At 40.9% G+C, this 20,803-nt stretch overlaps 1 protein-coding gene across 1 annotated transcript in view; it reads right to left on the reverse strand.

Moving 5' to 3' along the window:
• Positions 1–20,803, reverse strand: part of NAV3 (neuron navigator 3) — a 921,889-nt gene that overhangs the window by 753,872 nt on the left and 147,214 nt on the right. The window lies entirely within an intron of this gene.

The raw sequence follows: 20,803 nt of genomic DNA on the forward strand, positions 1-20,803 counted from the left end.
TATATCACACGTACACAACCACACTAGGCCCCAATTACTATTGTTTGTACCCCTAAAAGGCTAGGAGTAGGGGGAGTATGGAACAGGCAGCACCCTCAAACCTTCAGAAGTATGAGATGAACCTCAACAACTTGGAAAGGTGGATCTCTCTCACACGTACCAACACAGACTATCCCCCAATTTAACTGATCCCCAAAGGTTTTTGATTAAATAGCGGAATAGAAAATATGATCCCAAAAAAGTGTATGTATATCACACGTACACAACCACACTAGGCCCCAATTACTATTGTTTGTACCCCTAAAAGGCTAGGAGTAGGGGGAGTATGGAACAGGCAGCACCCTCAAACCTTCAGAAGTATGAGATGAACCCCAACAACTTGGAAAGGTGGATCTCTCTCACACGTACCAACACAGACTATCCCCCAATTTAACTGATCCCCAAAGGTTTTTGATTAAATAGCGGAATAGAAAATATGATCCCAAAAAAGTGTATGTATATCACACGTACACAACCACACTAGGCCCCAATTACTATTGTTTGTACCCCTAAAAGGCTAGGAGTAGGGGGAGTATGGAACAGGCAGCACCCTCAAACCTTCAGAAGTATGAGATGAACCCCAACAACTTGGAAAGGTGGATCTCTCTCACACGTACCAACACAGACTATCCCCCAATTTAACTGATCCCCAAAGGTTTTTGATTAAATAGCGGAATAGAAAATATGATCCCAAAAAAGTGTATGTATATCACACGTACACAACCACACTAGGCCCCAATTACTATTGTTTGTACCCCTAAAAGGCTAGGAGTAGGGGGAGTATGGAACAGGCAGCACCCTCAAACCTTCAGAAGTATGAGATGAACCTCAACAACTTGGAAAGGTGGATCTCTCTCACACGTACCAACACAGACTATCCCCCAATTTAACTGATCCCCAAAGGTTTTTGATTAAATAGCGGAATAGAAAATATGATCCCAAAAAAGTGTATGTATATCACACGTACACAACCACACTAGGCCCCAATTACTATTGTTTGTACCCCTAAAAGGCTAGGAGTAGGGGGAGTATGGAACAGGCAGCACCCTCAAACCTTCAGAAGTATGAGATGAACCCCAACAACTTGGAAAGGTGGATCTCTCTCACACGTACCAACACAGACTATCCCCCAATTTAACTGATCCCCAAAGGTTTTTGATTAAATAGCGGAATAGAAAATATGATCCCAAAAAAGTGTATGTATATCACACGTACACAACCACACTAGGCCCCAATTACTATTGTTTGTACCCCTAAAAGGCTAGGAGTAGGGGGAGTATGGAACAGGCAGCACCCTCAAACCTTCAGAAGTATGAGATGAACCCCAACAACTTGGAAAGGTGGATCTCTCTCACACGTACCAACACAGACTATCCCCCAATTTAACTGATCCCCAAAGGTTTTTGATTAAATAGCGGAATAGAAAATATGATCCCAAAAAAGTGTATGTATATCACACGTACACAACCACACTAGGCCCCAATTACTATTGTTTGTACCCCTAAAAGGCTAGGAGTAGGGGGAGTATGGAACAGGCAGCACCCTCAAACCTTCAGAAGTATGAGATGAACCCCAACAACTTGGAAAGGTGGATCTCTCTCACACGTACCAACACAGACTATCCCCCAATTTAACTGATCCCCAAAGGTTTTTGATTAAATAGCGGAATAGAAAATATGATCCCAAAAAAGTGTATGTATATCACACGTACACAACCACACTAGGCCCCAATTACTATTGTTTGTACCCCTAAAAGGCTAGGAGTAGGGGGAGTATGGAACAGGCAGCACCCTCAAACCTTCAGAAGTATGAGATGAACCCCAACAACTTGGAAAGGTGGATCTCTCTCACACGTACCAACACAGACTATCCCCCAATTTAACTGATCCCCAAAGGTTTTTGATTAAATAGCGGAATAGAAAATATGATCCCAAAAAAGTGTATGTATATCACACGTACACAACCACACTAGGCCCCAATTACTATTGTTTGTACCCCTAAAAGGCTAGATGAGGAGTAGGGGGAGTATGGAACAGGCAGCACCCTCAAACCTTCAGTATGAGATTGTGTTCACTGTACCCCACAAAGATTGAGTTCACTGCACCCCACAATGATTGTGTTCACTGCACCCCACAAAGATTGTGTTCACTGCACCTCACAAAGATTGTGTTCACTGTACCCCCCAAAGATTGTGTTCACTGCACCCCACAAAGATTCTGTTCACTGTACCCCACAAAGATTGTGTTCACTGCACCCCAAAAAGATTGTGTTCACTGCACCCCAAAAAGGATGTTGTTCACTGCACCCCAAAAAGGATGTTGTTCACTCCACCCCAAAAAGATTGTGTTCACTGCACCCCACAAAGATTGTGTTCACTGCACCCCAAAAAGATTGTGTTCACTGCACCCCAAAAATGATTTTGTTCACTGCACCCCAAAAAGGATTTTGTTCACTGCACCCCAAAAAGGATGTTGTTCACTCCACCCCAAAAAGATTGTGTTCACTGCACCCCAAAAAGATTGTGTTCACTGCACCCCACAAAGGATTTTGTTCACTGCACCCCAAAAAGATTGTGTTCACTGCACCCCAAAAAGGATGTTGTTCACTGCACCCCAAAAAGGATTTTGTTCACTGCACCCCAAAAAGATTGTGTTCACTGCACCCCACAAAGGATTTTGTTCACTGCACCCCACAAAGATTGTGTTCACTGCACACCAAAAAGGATTGTGTTCACTGCACCCCAAAAAGATTTTGTTCACTGCACCCCAAAAAGATTGTGTTCACTGCAGCCCAAAAAGATTGTGTTCACTGCAGCCCAAAAAGATTGTGTTCACTGCAGCCCAAAAAGATTGTGTTCACTGCAGCCCAAAAAGATTGTGTTCACTGCAGCTCACACACAGAAAAATGGATGTGGATCACTGACACCTGCCTATCTCCAATCCCACACCACACAGCAATATCGATTGTAGTTTGTAGAACACAGTTTCCCTAAAATTCAGCAGACTCTGTCCCTAACAGGATTGAGAAGAGATCGTAGATCAGGATTGAGTGCAGACCCCACCCCCCACACAGCAATATCGATTGTAGTTTGTAGAAGACACTGACCCTATATAATTCAGCAGACTCTATCCCTAAAATGCCTACAACTCGCCCTGCCTAAACACTCCGACCTGTCCCTCAATTCTATCCGGACACAAATGGTTTTTTCCTGCCTATCTTTCCCTAATCAGCAGCCAGCACGTTGATGTGTGCTCTGTCCCTGAATCTAAGCAGCATAATGACGCCGCTGCGGCTGCCTCGAACTTATAAAGACTTGGTCACATGCTTCAGACGGCCAATCACAGCTACTGAGACATTTGCAGGCATGGCTGGGATGGCTTAAGGCACACCAGTTAAACGATTGTTGATTGGCTGTTGAAAGCCCGCCATGAAAAGAGCGCCAAAGCATGCAAAACCCGGAAATAAAACGACCGAACACGGATTTTTACCCGAACATACAGTAAAGTGTCCGTGTCCGTGTTCGGGTACAAAAAATCCAATTATTCGGTACGAACACGAATAATACAGTCCGTGTTCGCTCAACACTAGTAATGAGGTCACATAGCGTAATCCTGCATAACTAACTTTATTCCCACACATGAAAATCCCTCACACATTGCACTTACAAAAGCATGTACATATCGGCGTAGAACAAAATAAGGAAAACCTGCGTCCTGCAGCCGTCTTCCGTCGTGATGGCCCGCAGCTCGGCACCGCCTCGAGCCTCTGGGTCTGGCGTCTGACGTCAGCTTCCTACGTGACCGCGTGACCACGTTCTGACGCATTTCGTCAGCAAATGACTTCAACCGAGGGCGTGGTCGCGCGGCAAGGTCACTCATATTTAGCTGTATCCCGGTGGGCGGTGCCTATGACAGGCCGTGACGCGGGTCCGTTACAACTCACGTCCTTCCGCCCACTACACAGCCTTTCTACATACACATTTGCACTTCTGCCCTTAAACAGCGTCACTGCCATCACTGACCAGATCTATCAACACCCTTCATTACCCGCACTCACGGATACGGGGGACAATTTGAACCCAGATCTTCAGCGGATCATGCAGCCATAACTCTATTCTATTTATATTGGCACCATAGTAATATGGTGTTCTGCCATGGCATAATAATACAATATAAAGTGCAAAGTGTTATAAATACATATACATTATTGCAACTAATAACATCAAATTATATAATCAATCACACACAAACCAAGTTAAAATAACATTAAAATACTGGACAGTACTAAAACATTATTATTATTAAAATACTAAAAAATACTAAAAAAGCAGCCAATTATTAAAACTCTCTCAATAAAAAGGCATGGAAAAAGTAAAAGAATAAAAGAGACACACTGTTAATAATTGCTAATGAAGCAATTAATATCGAGATCTATATTGAGCCCATGCGGGTGTAAAGAATTGGTCAGGAAAATCCAATATGTTTCACATTTTGAAAGATCCCTAACTCTATTGGATCCCTTCCAAACCTGATCCACACGTTAAATACCCCAAAATTTTAGATTGGTGGGATCTTGGTTATGATGTTCTTTAAAATGGAGGGATACGTTATGGTCTTTAAAACCTTTCCTGATATGTTCAGATATGCGAATAGCAAGGGTTCTTTTGGTCCTGCCAATATAGATCAACCCGCATGGGCACTCCATGCCATACACTACATGAGTAGCATGGCATCTGATCAGATCCTCGATCTCAAAATTTTCCCCATTAGCTGAAGAGTGAAAAGAAGTAAAACCCCTCAGATGGGTGCGAACTTGTTTACAGGATTTACAACGTTGACACGCATAAAAACCTGTCTTGTTGTCCCAAAACATAGTGGGTTTTGTAGGTGGATCTAGAACTTTGCACACTATTTGATCCCCAAAAGTTGGGCCTTTCCTATATATAAAAGCAGGCCTCGGTGGTAGATTGCTGCAAAGAATCTTGTCTAGACGCAATACGCCCCAATGTTTTCTGATAATTTCTTCCATCTCTCTGTGTTGTGAGTTGAACTGAGTTAAAAAGCTCCACTCATGTTTATTATCGGGAGTTTGTCCACGCTCAACCAAACAAGCTTGTTGTGAGCATGTAGCTACCTCAGATACATCCCTGTCCAATGCTAGGCCATCGTAACCTTTTTCAAGGAAACGCTGGCGAATGACCTACGATTGGGCAAGGAAATCCGCATCTGTAGTGCAGTTCCTTCTCACACGTAAGAGCTTCCCTTTGGGGATATTGCGTAACCAATTACTATTATGTCCACTATGGATAGGGAGGTAACCGTTGCGGTCCGTGGGCTTAAAGAAGACCTTAGTCTCCAAAGCTCCGTTCCGCAACATAACCTCAACGTCCAAATAGTGGATGGAAGTGTGGCTCCAGTTAAATTCCAATTTTATATTATTGGCATTTAGATTTAATGAGTTAGCAAACTCTGCCAATTCACTCTCAGGACCCTCCCACACAAAAAACAGGTCATCAATGTACCTTTTGTACAGCTTCAACTGTGACCACTGCTGGGCATAGATGAACCGATCCTCTTGCATGAAGAATTCTTAATGTGAAACAGGTGCCTTCATAGTATTTTGTCTTTTCATGTCAGCAAACACTTTCCTTTCCCCTGGTCCTTTTGGTTTGGTCCAGCCCTCTAAATGACAGCTAAAATTAGCAATACAGAGTAAAACCCTACACACTTGACTACAATAGAAAGCAAGATCTCTGCTGTTGCCCAAAAAGAGAGAAACAAGGAGGTAAAAGGTCACTCTGAAGCAGCTCAGCACATCAACTATTCAATAAGATGGGGGGCGTATTGACCACGCTGGAAGATGGCCTCAATCTGAGTCAGCTTTGCTCTTCGGCTGCCCAGTGTACCTAATAAGGACCGCACCGCAGCTCTTGCCTCCCGCATCGGGCTCTCTCAGCTCCCCTGAACTTCGCTAAATTTCCTAGCAGCACCGGGTAGGGTAACCCAGGGTCGGCCAGGTGGAACACAAAACTGAGGAATTTTTAACTCTCTACTATATTCCCACTAAGCTCACAGAGATCAAATACACTGGCTTAAGGCAAAAGTGGCAGACCTGGAAGATAGGTCCCACTGCAACAATATATAGAAATCAGGGGCATTCCCTAGATGTTCTCCTAAGGTCAACTGGCTCACTTGCACAGGATCTATTCAAATGAGTGGTACCCTCTCTAATGCAAAATTACCTTATTATAGACAGAACTCGCCGGATCCCGAAGCCAGCTCACCTCCCTCAATCAGTTTCTCGGGATGTCTTACTCAGGATTCATTTCTACCAAGCCAAGGAGAAGATCCTTTTAGCATTTAGACATATGGATCCCTTACCAAGCAAGTACTCCAGGGTCCAACTTCCCCCAGACCTTTCCCAATATACCATGCAGAAATGCAGAAACCTTGCAACGATAAAAAAAGCTCTCAGAAATCACCCATCACTGGCACTACCCATGCTCCCTAGTGGTCACCTGAGAAGGAACAACTACATCAGTAAACTCCCAGGGCCTGCAATTGCTCAAATGATGGAACATCATCGCAGATTCTCCTACACCTCCAGAGACCTCCGGCATCCCCAACCCTGCTCCGCAGGTCAGGCAAACATCCTCTCACATGAGCTCCACTATGCAACAACCCATTACTGGTCCTAACCTTCAAATTTAAAGCTCAAGAAATCTATCCACCATTTATCCACCATTGGTTGACAACTGGCACCGCTTGTCAAACTCAGCCATTGAGTTCAAGGGGGCCACACCAACATGCAATGCAAGTGATTACGGCATGCCAGTGCAGTATCATAGAAATTATCCAGACAGTAAGGTAGTGATATAACACCTGCTCACTGCCTGTCAAATGTCCTCTGAAAAGCACTGTGACTAGAAGGAAAGAGCCTGAGATCGCTACAGTGAGGATTTCTGCAGATCCTGACCTGGAGTGGGGAACACTGGTTAAAGTGTCATTAAACCCTTATCATAAAAAACTGTCAGTTCTTTCCATATTAGATGTTGTTCATACTCACACAGCCACTATGGGATTCCTTTTCTATATCGTGAAAAATACCTGGTTAATCCTGTTGTTCATTGTCCCTCCCTACTTGCCTGCGTCTCCGCTGCAGCCTGAGATTGTGTAAACCAGCTGTTGGCACATCTACTGAGCATGCTCCAATTTCAATCCCCTTCTAAGCTGTTCATTTCCTCCTTTTTCTTATCTGTGCAACCCATGTGACTCACGCATGTGGGCTTATACACTCCAAATAAATGACAGCCTATTCCCTTCATCCTGTTCTGTGCCTGCTAAGCACAATGGAAGCAGGATATTCAATGTTGGCTAATGGAGGCATCACCTCCCTGTAATTCTAAACACATACAAACAATTGATACATGCTGGAGGGACATGAAACAGGTTGTGATTAGCAGACCCCCCCCCCCCCCTCAACCCCTATTGGTTTTACACAAAAACGAGTATTTGAGATGATTTAAAACTATTTATTTTTAAATATTCATTATGTGTATTCCTTTGTATTTCAAAAGCTTTTTTTATGAACATGTGACCAGCTGCCACATGACACCTGTGTACTGATTTTAAAAAAAGGTTCTCAGATTTTGCTTTTTTTTTTAAATAAAACAGTGCCATCATCTTTATATATAAAGAGAAGGGATAATGTAAATTAAACAGTGTGTGTTTGGTATCACTTGGTGGTAACGTGATTGGCACACCACAACCACCAAAACACACCATTGTTTTATTTTACAACAAATGTTTCTCTGGCAGCACTGCTCAGACAAACTCTGGACATCAGAGCAATTTCCAAAGTGTGGAGCTACACAGAAAACCTTACAAGAGAATTATGGGAATTGGGGTTTAACCTAGGTGGATGCAACATTGGTCCCCCGCTGGCTCTAACACTGAGAACAGAGCGATCAAACACCACCGATCACTTGGTTCTCACAGATCCCTGAGCAGAAAGCTGGTGACTATCAGTCAGCAGCTCTCTGCTCTGCCCCCTTCCCCCCACGCTTACTGGAGCGATGGGCTGTGAAGGGGCAGAAGCGAATGGCTCAGGCTCTCTGTGGTTCACTGAGAGGCCGAGTCATGTGCCGGTCTAGGTATGTGGGCAGCACCCGACCATATGGTCGCAATCTTTCCCAAGCCTTAACCGGCTCTGTGACATCAGCCGACAGCAGGCTTCAGCCCACTGTCTGCTGAAAACGGGTAAAAGGAGTTCAGAACCAACTGCATTCCTAAGATATATAGGAGAAAAACAGCCAAACAAGCTTTGGCTGTACAGTACTTCTCCTTTAATGAGGGTCCTTGTAGCATAGGGATCTACTCAGGAGGACATTCAATTCACAGTATGGTCAGTGAGAAAGAGTTAGAAAAAATGGAAAGAAAATGGTCCTCTCTAAAATGTTGATGTAAAATCAGAGAAAGGCTTCTTCATATCTACCATATGTAAGTTCTGCAGAGGTATTACAAACTTCACTGTTAAAAACTTGTATCTTTGACAGTTCTAGAAAAAAAGCAGGCTGCTTTCTGAATGTCACAAACTGCAACAAGTAACTTCTGCACACTTCTGTGGTAAGAAACGCTATAAGCTGGACTGAAAATCTTTAACAGATGGTGCCTTGATCTACCTGCTAGTATGCAAATGAGCTCAGCACTGTGTGCTATGCAAGATGATCGGATACGAACACCTGAGCCAGCTTTGAAGTTTGGGGTCTTTCAAAAGATAGCCAATGTACTTCTAACACTATTCTATATTACTGCGTACTGTATATGTAGCTTATAGTGGTTGCCAGGGCTGGAAAGATGATGTTACCGTTACCTTTATACAAATAATAGGTAGCACAATATCATAAAAGAAATATACAGAATTACAGTTGTGAGTGTGCTTTACATTTATTCTCCTGGGATTCTTTTTTTTTTTTTTTTTTTTAATGTGTGTATATATACACTGCTTAAAAAAATGAAAGGAACAGGAAAGATGGGTACACACACTCAGTTTTTTTTCCTTCAACCGAACGGGTCGAAAGTTGTTCCAAAGGCTGAAGGTTTTTTACCTTCATGCATTCTATGCATGAAGGTAAAAAGACTTCTGTGTGCAGCAGTCCCCCCAATACTTACAGTACCTAAGATCCCTCTCAATCCAGCCATGTGTACAAGAGCATCAGCTCTCGGGGACTCACCCTTCTCATTGGCTGAGTCAATCACAGGCAAGCAGCCAATGAGGAGAGTGGGGGCCAAGCCATGGCTCCTTGTCTGAATTGACATGCAAAGCAGTGGCTCCGGAGCGCGCCTGCATGGGTGCCCTTTTTGCAGGAACACTGGCGAGGGACCCGAGAAGAGAAGGATTGGGACTGCTCTGTGCAAAACCAACTGTACAGAGCATGCATGACATGCTTGTTTTTTAATCTTTTTTGCCTTTATTATCACTTGAATTAAAAAAAAATTGACAGATCACAATACCAAGACAAGCAATGTTGGTGCAGCAATCTCCACCGCTGTGCTTTTGTGTTCTGACAGGGGGACTCTCCCCACCAAAACACACTGATCAGCACTCTCAGCCTTTTATCTGCAAGCGCTAATCTTTGTTGGACTTATTAACTTGGACTTACAAACAAGCTCCAGGAATGGAACTTGTTCGGAGGTAGGGGACTTACTGTATCCATAAATATTGATATTTTAAGACTCTTGCATGTAAGCAGAGAATAGATTGTAAATATATCTCAATGTATGTATATACAGTACTGTACATTCTCTCCAGGACCTACATTTTCCCCTTGGCTTCTTCTGGGTGCTAGGTCTTTGGCATTTTGACAATTGTGCTTCGCTGACATTGTCTAAATGTAGGTCAGCCAATCAAGGAACACTAATTATCAAGAATGCAAACACCATTTTGCTGAGATTTTCTTTCTGCTGTTTGGTAAGGGGTCCTAATATTTAGTTAGATATTCATATGTGTAATACAGTCTTGGATTTATGTTTCAAACATTTAAAAAGTGAAAAGTAACAAAAAAATTACCTAAGAGAAAAGTTATTAAGTTAATAACTAAAAAAATATATGCACTAAAAATAATACTTTTGGTGCCTTTTTAACACATTTACAACCTAGTTATTACAAGCAGATCATTTCACTTTGGCGCACAGATATCAGCACCAATGATTGAACCCATTGAAAATGGTTCCACGGCTTTTATCAGATGACATTTTTATGTTAAATTATTTCCCCTGCTAATATTTCTGTGAAAGTTTTAGATATCCCAGGAAGCATCAGACTACAGCCAACAGCTGCTTTAGGGTAGACCCGTTGGCGTATCACTGGAGGCCAGCTGAAGGTACCTGGAGGAGACAGCTGGCTTCCAAGGATGCAATAAAGGTTTCCAGAACCCCAGTTCTGCCTATTTCGGCAGACTTTACTGTCAGTGTATTGAGACACAATTGTAAAAATTTGATACATTTTTTATAAGACATATTGACCTACTGGCTGTAATATCTTTCACTATTGGAACCTGTTCGCCCCACTGCACATTGTGGGGTACATAGGATTACCCTATCTCCCCACCAGGAGACGGTGTGGTGCTTGCAGTCTTCTACCCTGTGTATGGTGTTTTTAGTATATATTTTGTGATGTATGTCTTGTATATTTGTCTTGGACATTTTATTAAGTCCCCATGTGTAGCAACTACTTTGTTGCCGTTGTTTTTTTTTTAATATTATGTGAATAAAAATCACATTTTTACAATTGTGTATCAATACACTGCCAGTAAAGTCCGCCGAAATAGGCAGAACTGGGGTTCTGCAAACCTTTATGAATTGACTACATTTGGATGTGGCAGACAATAGAGATTGAACTTTATATTGGCTTCCAAAGATGTCAGAAATGTGGACCGGACATGAGACAAGGGAGTAGCAGATCACAGCAGAATGCTAGATTCATTGGGAATGTGAATATGTTATTTGAGCATAACTCAGTGAAAAAGGTAAGAGGGGGTAAACAGCAAAATGAACCCCAGGGAGGAGAATTTCCTCTCTGAGGGTTAGATTTAGATGAGTAAGTAACAAATATTTTGCAGCTTTTAGGCGTGATATGTGTGTCAATTTATTTGGGTGTGATAAGTGTAGAGTTAATTATGGTGAAAATGTATATTACCAAAACAAACCAAATCCAATTTTCAGAAGCTGATGTGCCAATCACAATCAAAGCTCCAGCCTAAGGTGTGGTGTACTGCATAGACAAAAAAAATAGTATTTTCCTTTACAGTCCTCTATACAGCTTTGGTAGTGGTTAGTCTAATAACAAAACTATGCGTTTTCATATATGATGATATATAAATACCTATAGAACCCCAGATATTTGCCTTTATTATTAACATTTCTGAGAATGCAACCAGTGTTTCCTCCTCCTATTATTTTTAACTTTCTGGAAGATTTATGTCTCCTAGTTTGATTTCTTGAAGCTCGGCCAAGTAATACATTTGCATACTAGAGTCTGCTGTTTTTATGTTCTGGGCAATCAGCTTTGAACTTTATGGCAGTAAGCCAGTCCTCAGAGGCTCCGCCAGATACCTGATGCTAGATACTGTACCTGCATAACCTGCTGTGACTCCAGCTCATTAGAAATACCCACACTTTCTTCACTTTTGCTCCCGAAAGGATAGACCGAGTGATTACAGCTGCTATGTTACTCCCAGGTCATACTCATTTCTCAGCTGGTAAATTCATTTTTGTCCTTGACTTGCTGATCAACAGTGTTTTTAAACAAAGGCCATGTTTGCTAATGCATACAGTGTTGCCTATGATTAAAATGCTCTGGCTTTCCCATTGAGCACTTATTTTCACAACCTATTATTATTCTGCACCCTGAGATCCAATATGTTTGTTATGAGAAAACAAATGCAAAGGCTGCAGCAGCTAAGGGATTAATGCATTACATTCAATTTCCAAAGAGGAATGCAGTGTAGTACAGCGCTGTATGGGAGAGCAGAGCAAGAAGGTCTAATATAATATAAATAAAAAAAGAATTATAATTAGAGTCTAGACATTGTGTAAGTCTCAATTCTGTTATTTATTCAATGAATTTTTGCAGTTTAATTTCTTTAATTTAATTCTTAGTTCTAAAAGCATTTGGAACATCTACGAACCTACTGGTGTGTTTCTTAACAGAAAGAAAAACATTCAGAAAATGGTATGCGCCCTTTTTTAATCCTGCTAAGCATTTGATTCATAAAGTGAGACTAATCTAACAGAAATAGCCCAACGGTTCCTTGCAAATTGCAATCACTTCAGCCTGGATGCCTTTCTTGGCATTTTTAAGCTTGAATATTTGTATTTTAGCCATTGGAAAGCTAATTATGAGAAAGAGTCAGTTGTTGGGCACATAATTGTATATTCTTTTATGGCTCTCCTATTTAATTCTGTTGGAGCCAAAAACATGTGCCAAAGAAGTTCTTGTTGAACGACAGCACATAACTCATATGTGAAGGAGCACAATGGAATAACATGAAAGTCTACTACTGGAGTGTTGAAGTGCTTCTGGAAAAGTGCTTCAAATCACTCAGGTGTCAATAGATGTTGATTACACCCAGTGAATGATCAAAACTCTTTGTACAGCTTAGCCCTGGGTTCAACATCAAAGGAAACCTGTGCTCAAGGAAATATGTTGGCTCCCATTGCAAGCCTTCTTCTGAAAATGCTAGTAGCCTGACTGTCATGCTGATCATGTGACTTAATTTCTTTTGTAATCACTGCCGTAGAATGGGAAGTCAGACTGAAATAAAAAACTCCTGATCTATATGGTGTCCAAGCCAAAGCAAATGAAACTCCCTGATCTGCATACTTGTTTTGGATCTAAATCTCAGAAATGATGTACTTGTTCTTTCCAACACAGTTCTAATTTTTTTTTTTTTTTTTTTGGCTGCTACTTTGCTTGTTTCTGATATTGTATTGCCTTTAAAATAAAATTACTAGAGTGTCTGAATAGAGGGACATTTTCACAGTTTTAAAGTGAGCCCTGTAACTGGCCATTTACAATGATGATGCACTATATTATATATTACCAAAAGTATTGGGACACCTGCCTTTACACGCACATGAACTTTAATGGCATTGGCATCCCAGTCTTAGTCCGTAGGGTTCAATATTGAGTTGGCCCACTCTTTGCAGCTATAACAGCTTCAACTCTTCTGGGAAGGCTGTCCACAAGATTTAGGAGTGTGCCTATGGGAATGTTTGACCATTTTTCCAGAAGCGCATTTGTGATGTCAGGCACTGGTGTTGGACGAGAAGGCCTGGCTCACAGTCTCCGGTCCAATTCATCCTAAAGGTGTTCTATCGGGTTGAAGTCAGGACTCTGTGCAGACCAGTCAAGTTCCTCCACCACAAACTTGCTCATTCAGGTCTTTCTGGACCTTGCTTTGTGCACTGGTGCTTAGTCATGTTGGAACAGGAAGGGGCCATCCCCAAACTGTTCCCATAAAGTTGAAAGCATGAAATTGTCCAACATGCCTCGGTATGCTGATGCCTTAGAGTTTCCTTCACTGAAAATAAGGGGCCAAGCCCAAACCCTGAAAATAAAAACCCCACACCATAATCCCCCCTCCGCCAGATGATTTTCCACAAAGACATGGATGAGTGAGTTTGGGTGGCAGAACTTGACTGGTCTGGTCCTAACCTCAACCCGACAGAATGTCTTTGGGATGAATTAGAGTGAGCCAGGCCTTCTCAGCCAACATCAGTGCCTGACTTCACAAATCCTTCTGTAAAAATGGTCAAACATTTCTATAGACACACTTATAAACTTTGTGGACAGCCTTTCCAGAGGAGTTAAAGCTGTTATAGCTGCAAAGGGTTGGCCAACTCAATACTGAACCCTATGAACTAAGACTGGGATGTGATTAAAGTCCATTTGCATGTAAAGGCAGGTGTCCCAATACTTTTGGTAATACAGTATATAATTGGGAACCCTGCCATTCTTGAACTAAACCTATTCATGATTCTGGGATGAAAGCAACAGTCCAGTCCTGGGGCTGAGCGCCCTTTTTGCAAATGAAAAAAAGATGTTAAAAGCCTCTCAGCAAGAGGATCTTGTCCCAAAGTGTTATTTTACTAGTGTGTGCCGAGGAAGATGTTAATCATTTTCTGTTGACTAATCAGCAGTTGTATCCTTAGAATTTCCATGGTGGTGTTGGTAAGAATTTGGCTCGGCGTATGCTAGGTGGATTAGAAATTCGTACAGTAGATTCCCTGGTATACGCTATCAGGAATGCAACATCCTACTTAATTATAAAGGAGGAGAGACATCACAAATAACAAGAAGAAACCACATCCCATCTCTATCCTCGAAAGACATTACAGCGTTTCATATTATATTATACATGCCTCTGCTTTACTGAACATGTTTCTCAGTTACTCAGCAATTATTCCAGGCCTTAAATGAACTATTTCAGAATAACAGCATGGTTTACTGCGTTTATTGAGAATCTGGAATCAGGAAATTTGACTGCAGTAAAGAGAAACAGCTTATAAGAGCATTCTGGAAAAAATAAAAGGACTTGTGCAACACAACATGTTCTGTTGCTGCTAACAAATCAGTATATGCAATACACAAAAAGTTATCTATTTGTATTTTTAAGAAATTAAACTAACAAGGGGAAAACGGTGTCACTCATTCATCAATCTCTGTGCAGCAACTGTTTTCTCAAGCAACACACAGGGATCAGAACTTCATCTTCCAGTCTCTGGATAGTCTATCAGGGGACTTGCACTGAAAATCAATTAAGATAAAAATAAAAGCAGAAATTCCATTACTGTGAAAAACACATTTCCACAATTTTCTGTGTTAGGAGCCTGCAAGCAAATATTAAAGCTGAAATGTAATCTGCTTAAATTTTACTTCCCTGGTTCTTCCCTCCCATCAACACGTTAATGACATTTAAAAAAATATATATTTCTGATACTGATACATTATTCATCAGAGGCTGACTGGCAACTTTCTGCCCAGGGGGCAAGTACAAACCAGAGGCCAAAAGTGCAGAAAACTCGCGCCCCCCCCCTCCCACTCTACCTCTTCCCGACCTCCTCCTGACCCCCTTTCCAGGCTGAAGCTCCGCTCCAAGTACTTTCTACTCACCAGCTAAATTGGGGTTCCCAACTTGGCCAGCAGGGGGCGGTTGAAGGAAGCTAGGACAACTCTGTTGGGGCTGGCCAGGGGAGAAGAGTCTCCAGTAGGGCATGGAACTGGCCTCTGCTCAGACATAGATTACACCATCCATGCTGGGGGGGGGGGGAGGCCTGCGGTCTGTCCTTGTCTTCAACCCGCACTTAGTAGGTAAGCGGCAGACACTTTTTACTTCTCTTCACCAGGAATTCCTTAAGGCAAGAGGGGAAATGGTTGGTAAGGTTGAATAAAAATGCCAGTCCATCTAATTCAACCTGTGTGCATGTGGGAGTGTGAGAGGGTGTTTATGTCAATACTATTCACTGAGATATATTCCTGTCAATTGCATTCGTTGAGATGCCCATCCAAGAGTTGTTTTTTTTTTTTTTTTAATTATCGACACTTTACACTGAGACCACTGATTGTGAAAGGGAGTTCCACATCCTAACTGCTCTAACAGTAAAGAACCTCCTACCCAGTTTAAGGCTGAACTGCTTCTCCTCTAATTTCATTGATTGGCTGGGTGTCTTCCTAAGCCCCTTAAACTGAATAGTTATTTTATTTTATACTCAGGACTACAGGTATGGCTGGAGTTCAGCTTTGGGCCCCATTCACACCTAACTTCTTTTAAAGCGCTTTAGTTGTTTGTTTTTCATGACACGCATAGGTCTAGATGGGGAAAAATGCAGCAAAGTAGCTCATCAAGCATTATGCACATTTTGGTTTACATGCTTTTACTGCCCATTTTTGCTGTGGCAAATCGCCCTTTTGCTCCCCACTTTGGGGTTTCATTACCAATTAATGGCACCACAAATGCAAAGCACATTTTTCACACATTCTGGTAATGCATATAGAAATGCGTGTTTCTGGTATGATGGAGCCTTAAAGATGAATTTCAGGTATAGATATTTTTACATAGTTGCCTTGGTCCGGCTTTAACCAATGAACTTATGTATGTTCCATACATGTGGGATCCCTGTGGAAGCTGGAAAAAAACTGTTGTAAGCTCTACCTTGTACAATCCCAGCACACATTGCATTTATTGAGAAAATGCGAATTGTACTCTGAATGGTTCCCATGCCGAGTGAACAACCCCTTGTGTTCAGTAAGAGGCAGGGCAGCCGCTAAGTAAGGGATCCAGAAGCTAGCAGAGATCACTGTCATAGCAGTTCCTACTGAGTTCTTGCTTTCACAAGAATCCCACAAGTATAGAATATGCACAGTTACATTGATCCAAGCTGGACAAATGTAACAGTAAAAATATCCACACCTGAAATTTATGTTTAAGGCCTCATGCACATTAGACTTAAAGAACAGCACTTTTCCTGGCATTTGGCGTTTTTTTTAGTCAGTAAAATAACCTCTATATTAGTCTATGTGTCCATGCACACATAAGTGTTTACAGGGGTATTAAAAAAGGAGTGTTTATAGGCTGAAAAAAACCCATCAAGAGTGCATTCAGAAGAAGAGCTGAAGAGCAGAAAAAATGCTGAATGCACCTTAATGCGTCTAAATGCTAGACACGTTTAGGAAGGTTTGAGCATTAATGCATTCCAATTGCCAGAATTTATATTCCGGCCAATGGAATCCATGAATGCTCTAATGCTTTAAAAGCCTTAACATGGATAAACGAGTGTGCAATAAGCGGCTTTAGAAGCATTTTTTAAGAAGCTTTTCTCCTATCAGGAGTTCTGGCGTTCAGAGGAAATAAGCAAACACTCTGTGTGCATGAGGCCTTAGAAGATATGTATGGGTATTTTATTTATTTATTTATTTTTATTTTAACTTACCTAGATGGATGGAGCATCGATCCGATGCTGCATCTGTCCCATTGCCCCTCTAAAACTGAGAACCGAGCGATCCAACACTGCTGATAGCTCAGTTCTGACGGCTCAGTGAGCAGAGAGCTGCTGACTGACAGTCACCGCTATCTGCTCTGCCCCTCCTCACTCATTAGAGTGCTGGGCTGTGGAGGGGGCGGGAGCACTCAGCTCTCAGAGGCTTGCTGAGAGGCTGAGCCGGGTGCCAGTCCAGGCATGTGGGCGGATCCCAACTCTATGGTCGTGATGACGCCTGTGCCTGGACCGGCTGTGTGACGTCAGCAGAAAACGGACTTCAACCCGCTGTCTGCTGAAAACAGGTCACAGGAGTGCAGAACAAATTGCACTCCTGTGATCCACAGAAGTAAAGCCAAACGAGCTTTGACTGTACTTCTCCTTTAACCGTATTTTCACTTTTGTAGCAAATTTGGGATAATACCTACCTTAAATTTGGTACATGTCTCCTTTCACATTCCTTTTTTAGATGCTCTATTCTGGACCCTCTAGAAAGGAAAACTCCAACATTTCTTTCTTTATGAGGGGGCTGGGAAGTTGTGTTTGCCATAACTAACCTTCTCTGTACTGTGCAGGTGGATCTTTATTATCAATTGTAATTTGATTTAAATAATGTGGGGTTGATTTACTAAAACAAGAGAGTGCAAAATCTGGTGCAGTTCTGCATGATAGCCAATCAGCTTCCATCTTTAGCTTGTTCAATTTAGCTTTGGCAATGAAACCTGGAAGCTGATTGGTTTCTATGCAGAACTGCACTAGATTTTACACTTCCCGGTTTTTGTAAATCAACCCCTATCTGTCCTGACAAGCTTGGGCTAAGCTTGTTGCATTGTACTGTTAATAAAGACAGACTTGAGACAGGCTCACTCTAACCTTGTTCATAAAACCTTGCAGTCAGCCATGACACCTCCTCCCAAGAAACATCTAAAAGGTAAGAAATATTTAAATACATTTTTTTAGGAATGTTGTGTGAATGAGAACACAAACATATAGTGGGTTTTCTTAATTTCGACTACAAAAGTGGAAATACATTTTAAAGATTAGATCAACACACTTTCCATGAAGAATTACAGATCATATTTTAACCCTGTGGCGCCGGCTGTGGCAAATATGTGGCCTCTTGGCAGGTGGGCCTTGACACTGAGAAGCCGCATATTTGGGTGAATTGGAGTGAACGCAGTTGTGCCGAGAATGTTCTCCGGCACGGGTTACCGGCAGCTAACAGGAAAGTCCCGATTGCTGCTTGCCAATCACAGCCGTCACATGATCATAAACCCCACCCCATCTCTTAGCATCTGAAACCGCTTTAACCGCCTTAGCGGTAATCCCGAGCGTGACTCGGGGTTGATTTTTCATTGCAGGAACGGTAACCCCGAGTCACGCTCGGGGTGGATTGCAGAGAGCGCAGCGGAGCTTCTCTTACCTTATCCTGGCGATCCAGCGATGATCTCTCATTGCTGTGACCGCCAGCCGAGAGTCCCGCCGCTCCTCCGTCCCTCCGTCGGTACGATCACTTCCTAGTTCCGTTCCCTGCAGCAGCAATGCTGCATGGGAGCGGAACTAGGGAGGGAAATTCAAAAAAAAAAAAAAAAAACGTTACACAAAACACACTTTATATTATATTATATATATATATGCATATATATATATATATATATATATATATATATATATATATATATATATATATATATATGCATATATATATATATATATATTTATATATATATATATATATATATATATATATGCATGCATATATATATATATATATATATATATATATATATATATATATAATATGCACACACACACACACATATATATATATATATATATATATATATATATATATATATATATATATAAAATTATATTATTGATTCAATTATAATTCATGCGTTATATATTATATATATATATGTGTGTGTATATATATATATATATATATATATATATATATATACACACACACATATCTGTATATAATATATAATGCATGAATTATAATCTAATCAATAATATAATTTTATTATATATATTATATATTAAATAATAAAATAATATTATTGATTTGATTATAATTCATGCGTTTGTGTTTCAAATTTATCACATCTGGGATGTCTACTAGAGTCTTGTTTTGGTCAGGTTTAAGTCAGTAATTACTAAGAATTGTAGGCCTATAATACATAACGCCAAATTTCCATGAAAAGAATTGTACCGCTTTTGGTATGTAATTCCAGACATAATCATACCGCCAGGGAGGTTAAAGGCCGGGAGGCACCGATTAAACAAAAAATAACCAAAATAGGATTTGTTTCCAATCGCAAACAAAAACAAAACAAAAAAATCCCATATTTTTTACAGCTATCATTGTCAAAGGTATAAATTGATGTACGAACTTAACTTTCTCCCAAAACATCCAGTCTACAGTGTTTTCAACAGCCAAATGTTAATTCTCCTGAGCACTGAGAAGAAAATTCATATGCAGAACGGCTGCATGGATGACTGAATCCACATCAAGTTCCCACTTGTTTTTTTGAAATATAACCAACGTTATGTAAATGTGAAGTGCTTATTAGACTGAAAATGGCTTGTCATAAACATGGTATCGTTTGAAAAAATCCATTACTATCAATCTCTCAAAAACAGAAAAAATGTATTAAATTATTTGTTTCCATTATTTTCAAAATCTATAGTAGAGGGTTGAAATGAAATTTTTATTAAACATAATTACTAGTTAAGGTTTTCACCCAGTTCAGGGCAAACATTTGCGTTGCATTTCTTCCATGATATATGCACACTCGGGATTTGTAACAAGACTTTTTTTTTAAATTAGCAGTAGGTCAATAAGCTATTTTCACAAATAGAACAATCCATTTAAATGTAAGGTCATTTGACCTTGCTACTTTTTTTTGCAAGAGAAAGAAACAGAAAGCTTTAAAGCTGTGTGATTGAGCCAGGGAGCACAAGAGCAAAGCTTTGGTAATCTGCCCTCTCCTACCTACTGCTCTTAATCATATGATATAAAAGCCACCCTACGTTTGTAATAAAATGTGCAGACAAACAACAAGCTCATATACTCTGTCCTGCTGCCCCTTCAGGCTCGATTTACACTTATGCATGTTGCTTTTGAGTGTTTCAGTAGTGCTTTTTGCTGTACTTTCAGTGTTTTTGGACATGGGTTTTTGATGCGTTTTGCGTTTTTGATTTTTTTTTCTTTTTATTTGTCCAATTTGTTGTTGGGCAGATTAAACAATGCAAAATACATCAAAATGCATGAAAAACATGCTACAAATGCACTACATGCTGCTTTTCTGCTGCTTCTCAATTGAAACAAAAAAAAAAAAAAGCAGCGTTTTTCATTTAAAAATGTCCCTGACCTATTCCAAAACTACAGAAGCACAAAAATGCATTGATCTGAACGTGTTCCATAGGAACCCATGTTAAAAATAATGTCCAGCGTTTCTGCAAAAAGCATGAAAAAATGCATTAGGGTGAACCGAGCCTTAAAGAGGATACAGGACATGCTTCCTACTATAGAATGATACTTTCAGCATCTCAGTGATCACAAACAGCTGATTAATTATTCTAGCTTATTTCTCCCCAAACCACTAAAAAATGAAGCAAGGTAATTGGGCGATGGGCAACAAGTATTTTATCTGCTATGTTCTACAACAGAGGTTTCCAAACTTTCTATACAAAGGACCAGTTTACTCTTTTCGGAC

This window comes from Pelophylax lessonae (assembly GCF_965119305.1).
Source record: "Pelophylax lessonae genome assembly, chromosome: 4".
NCBI classification, from domain to species: domain Eukaryota; kingdom Metazoa; phylum Chordata; class Amphibia; order Anura; family Ranidae; genus Pelophylax; species Pelophylax lessonae.